This window comes from Zootoca vivipara, chromosome 3 (assembly GCF_963506605.1).
Source record: "Zootoca vivipara chromosome 3, rZooViv1.1, whole genome shotgun sequence".
Taxonomy (NCBI): Eukaryota; Metazoa; Chordata; class Lepidosauria; order Squamata; family Lacertidae; genus Zootoca; species Zootoca vivipara.
Window position 1 is genome coordinate 29,609,636 of NC_083278.1, and position 5,092 is coordinate 29,614,727.

A 5,092-nucleotide genomic window follows, 5' to 3' on the forward strand; every position below is an offset into this window, starting at 1 on the left:
TAATAATAATAATAATAATAATAGACTCTATGCCTTTAACAGGCAGAATAAGTGTTTCCCAGCACAGGGACAAAATTTCAGAAAGACAGTCATATTAGTTTGCTGTGATTATGGAATGGGTGATTTATTGACCCCCCAACTCACTTTTTGAGTGACCAGGTGCAAAGAGAGACATGGTCATAAATAGCTGGACAGAGGAGAACATTGGCTGGTGCTATAACTACGACTGCTGTAATTCTGCTAAACTATTCACAACTATTTTAAAGTGCAGAAACCCTGCCATCCTTTTGCACAAGACCATTCTGAAACATTGGTCCCTGGATTGAATTTGGTCCTAAAGTGACAAAATGCAAACTCCTTGCATCGAAGGAATCTTGGTAGGTGCTGCTTGTCGTGCAGTTTGGATTCCAGTTTCTGACATTTTCCTCTTCTTCCAGTATAATGATTCTGTCATCCTTTTTCCCTTTACATCTGGTCAACCTGGCCTAGTTGGTCCTATCCAAAGCTGAAATCCACACTACAGTAATACCTCGGGTTACGAACACGATCCGTTCCGGGTTGCAGTTCGTAACCCAAAAAGTTCGTAACCCGAACGCGACCCGAACCGCCATTTTGTGCATGCGCAAAGCGTGTGCGCCGCTTCTGCGCATGTGCGGTACGTGCGTGCGGTAAAAAATACTTCCAGATTTACGGAGTTCGTAACCCGAATTGTTCGCAACCCGAGGTGGTTGTAACCCGAGGTACGACTGTATGTAAGATGGTTTGCTTGGAGCAAGTTTCTTCTGAGTAGTCCTGTGCTGAAAATTTCTCCCACATCCCCCCCCCCGGTCATTTCCCCATCAGTTAATGAGGGGGGGGAATTATCAAAGCGGAGAGGAAAAAATCAGTTAAATTCTCATAGGCGGGGTTTAGGGTCTTTGTCACACTTACCTTTTCAGGTGGCAATATATACATTTTAGGAAATCAATCAATCAATCAGGGGTACTGAAGGTAATCTAAACCCCCTGCAAGTTCATAAGCAGATTAAGAGGTTAAACTAAAGTGGATAATTCAACTCCAATATATCTGTCCATTCTATCATGCTTCTGCAAGGTTCTAGGCTTCAAGGAAACTTTAATAAAAAGGAGAAATCAGTGATACTCATAATTCCTGTTTATCACCTAAATCTGAAGTGTCTTGCACACAGGCGAGAGACATACCAAAGCTGACTTGCAAGAGATGGTGTGAAATCTGTCAACACCAGGAACTAGATAAGGTGACTGATGTTACATGGTAAAGCCTGGATGGCACAGATGGTTAGAGCATGGTGCTGATGACGCCAAGGTTGCAGGTTCGATCCCTGCTTGGGACAGCTGCATATTCCTGCATTGCAGGAGGTAGGACTAAATGATCCCTTCCAACTCTACAATGCAATGATTTTTATAGGATTCTAACATGAGAGCAAAACCCATTGCTTCTGAGAAGGAACCATGGCTCAGTGGGATGCACTCAGTGGCAGATGCACTTTGAAGGCTCACAGAGTAGGAGGCATGAAAGTTCTAAGACCCTGGAGAGCTGCTGGGCTAGGCAAATAATTTGACCTGGTGTAAAGTTGCTCTGACCACTTGCCTTTTTGAGATTACTCTCAGGACTGACTCTGGCATATGTGGGTAAAGCCAAACAAGACTTCTAGGATCGAACCAACTTTACAAGCATTTATAGGTCTGCATTTTGAGATCCAAAGAGATGGCAGTAGTTCTGAAAGAGGTTTTTGGGGGGGGGGAAATATATAAAGAAGAGAGTGAATTTCTTTGCTGTGCTGTAAAACAATGGAGTTTTCTTGTGGGTGCTTGCATGTTTGTGTAAAAGAGGAGGCAATAAGACATCCACCCTCTCCCCCATCTATGGTAACCGCCAGAGATAGCCCAATTATTTATGTGACACAGAAATAAACAAATGTTTTAACTCTGATTTACTGAAGCTGGGCTGGCGATAATAAAAGCATCAATAGTCCATAAAGGGTTTTAAAGGGTCTCAAGGAACTTTCATTGCTGCAATAAGTGTGAGGCTGTTTCCTTTGCTGTTAACACAGGGGTTGTTTTTTTTATACTGCGAACCTTTGAAGAACGTTCCAGAGCTTATCAGCGCAGCTCTATCTGCTACATGTAAAACAAGAACAAACAGAGGGAATAACTTTCAAGTTCTGGCCCATGGTTACAAATGGAACCAGGCCAAGTCAAGAGCTTCATTCAGACTAAAGAGGGTGGGGGGGGGGAGCTAGATGAGTTTCAAGGGATCAACATCTGTTTACACTACTGTTCCGAAGTATCTATCTATTTCTCGGTCTCTCCCAGTCTCTCCTTTGACAGAACTCTCAGCTCGTGCCTCAAGTTTGAACACATTTGCAAGGCTCTTGTTGATTTCTGTGAAACTTGCTCCCAGAACTTGCTTCTGCTTGGGATGCAGTCTTAAAAGCTCCCGAGACTCTCATAGAGATCCGTCAATGACCAATTTCTTTTAAGAAAGAGACATATCCAGAAATCAGAGCCACTTGGATGCCTAATGCGTGGAGCTTGGCTGTGGTTGCTTTGCAGTAAAGGAACAGCATTCTGCTATGGTCATCTATATTCCACCCTTGAGGTCTGCACCGGACCCAAACTGAAGCTAAGGGTTTCCGCCAGTAACGAGGCCTGTGGACGAGGAAGTAGAGCCCAGAGGGATGGAGTACAGTGGTACCTCTAGTTACGAACTTAATTCGTTCCAGAGGTCCGTTCTTAACCTGAATCGGTTCTTAACCTGAGGCGTGCTTTCGCTAATGCGGCCTCTTGTTGCCGCTGCGCCACCGGCACACGATTTCCATTCTCAGCGGTGGGGCAAAGTTCTCAACTCGAGGTAACTCTTCCAGGTTAGCGGAGTTTGTAACCTGAAGCGTTTGTAATCTGAGGCGTTTGTAACTCGAGGTACCACTGTACAGGGCTCCCAAAATGGTGTCTTGGATAATTTTTTGGAATTCAGACAAATGCCCTGGAAAACCGGCAACGGGGGCAGAACCGTGCCAAAAATGTTTAAGAAATGCTCCCAAAACTAAAAAATTCTTGTAGAATTTACTAAAAGAAGCTCAAGGACTTTTGTGTTTTCCCTAAAAAAAAAGCTTGACAAAAACAAACAACGAAAAACCTCAACGCTATTGGGGTCTTCAATAAAAATGCTCAACAACTTTCAGGGTGCCCTGGCTTTTACTTTTTAAAATATGGCAACCCTAGTTGAGTAGGAGGTGCCACTTCAAGCTGCAAGTGGGGCACGCCACTTTGAAATGTCTCCTCACGTTAAAAACACACCACCCCAAGATGTATATAGATGTGGCGTAAATTCCCTTTACTACTTGGTGGTGCTATTTGTGGGGAGTTTTGAACAGGTGACACCTTGTTGTCCTGTTTCACTGCGTGGGGCAAAATAGGAAGGTGCCGCCCACCGCCAAAGCCTCGCTTACCAGGGGTACGCAAGATTTCGACGAGATCTTGATAGAAGTTACGTAACCCTGGCAGCGATGGCAGGCTTGGGTGGGGCGTCTACAGGAGCACCACCTTGCGGGATTCTGCTGCCCAAGGCGGCTGCTTCAGTCCCTGGTTTCGAATGTACAATAGCATTTTAAAATGGCGCCTGCCACCTGCGGCCTAAAGTGCCACGGTCTATTCTACCTCCTCAGCAGCCTGTGGACCTCGTGACTACCAAGCCCGAGGTTTTAATAGCTGAAAGCGGTAGCCGAACGCAGGGCTCTCAAGTCTACAGCGCATGCTCTGTAGCATCCATTGGGGGCTTCCATCCTAAATGTCCAGAGCTGCAAATGCTTTCAGGGTTAATCCTCCTTTCGGCTTATGTTTGAAAATGAGTATCAGATGCAGGAAATGGAAGCCTTCCCCCTCAAACATAAAGCAGATTCCGAAAGCAAAAGCTAAAGGATTCACGCTTGAAGCCCACTCTCAATGGGGATACCCCCCCTCTATTGATGCCATTTGGAGATATTTGAGATGGGGGCTGGCAGCTAATGAAGACAGGCTTATATATATGTCTGTCATAGCACAAAACTGCATTCCCCACTCGGGGAAACCCAGCCCTGTGCTGTGGAAGATATCAGCCTGTCTTCCCACACCTCCTTACTATGGCTGGAAAAAAATAGAGAAGGAGGCAAGTGGTGTAGTGGTTAGAGTGTTGGACTACGACCTGGGAGACCAGGGTTCAAATCCCTGCTCAGCCATGAAACTCACCTTGGGCAAGTCACCGACTGCCTCTGAGACTTACTTAGCTCACCAAGTTGTTGGAGGATAAAATGAGGAGGAAGAAAACCACGCAGACCACCATGAGATGCTTGGAAGAAAAGGGAGGTGTAAATGTAGCAAATGAAATAATAAATAAATAAAATTGCATCATTGTGTTTTATTATTTCTACTGCTATTGCTTTTTATGTATTTACCCTTTTAAATGTGCTTTTAAATTGTATTGGGGAGGGAGGAAAGGGATCAATTATTGGGTTGTTCTTGTTTTTGTTTTTATTATGCATTTTTGCGTTTTTATATTGCACAGTGATGTGGGAGAAGTTTGAAAAGAAGCATGACTGCCGGAAAGAGGGAAGTAGGCATGGGTGGCGAGAGGGAAACGAGAGAAAGAGGAGGGAAGAAAAAGACATGGATGGTGAAATATACTCGGAGTTGAGTGTTGATTTCATGTTCTTTATTTCAGCTCATGGTAAACAGTGAGTGAGATGAGTGCTTTCCCCCCAAAACCTCTGGCTATATATACATTATTAACACAATGGGTCCTGCGTGACTGGTTGATTCAACTCCCCTCCTGGAGCCTGATTGGACTGCTCCTGCAGACCAATCAGGTTGCTGATTCACTTCCTCCTGGAGCAGGATTGGGCGGCTCCTACAGACCAATCAGGTTTCTGCCTTCTAGGATCCTACCTGCCTATTGTTCTACGATCCAAGCTCAGTACATAACTGATGGGGAAGTAGGAATGGGGAGGAACATAGCCGAACTATGAAACAAGGGTCACCAGCTTGGAAAACTGAAAGGAGATGGAACAAATTTATAAAGATTATCAAGGGTGGCTACT

The 5,092-nt window shown here is 44.9% G+C and overlaps 1 non-coding gene across 1 annotated transcript; it reads left to right on the forward strand.

Annotated features, from left to right (window-relative positions):
* Positions 1–1,277: 1,277 nt before the first annotated feature.
* Positions 1,278–1,351, forward strand: TRNAI-GAU (transfer RNA isoleucine (anticodon GAU)). Its single transcript has one exon. It is a non-coding gene; the product is annotated as a tRNA-Ile (tRNA).
* The last annotated feature ends 3,741 nt before the right edge of the window (positions 1,352–5,092 follow it).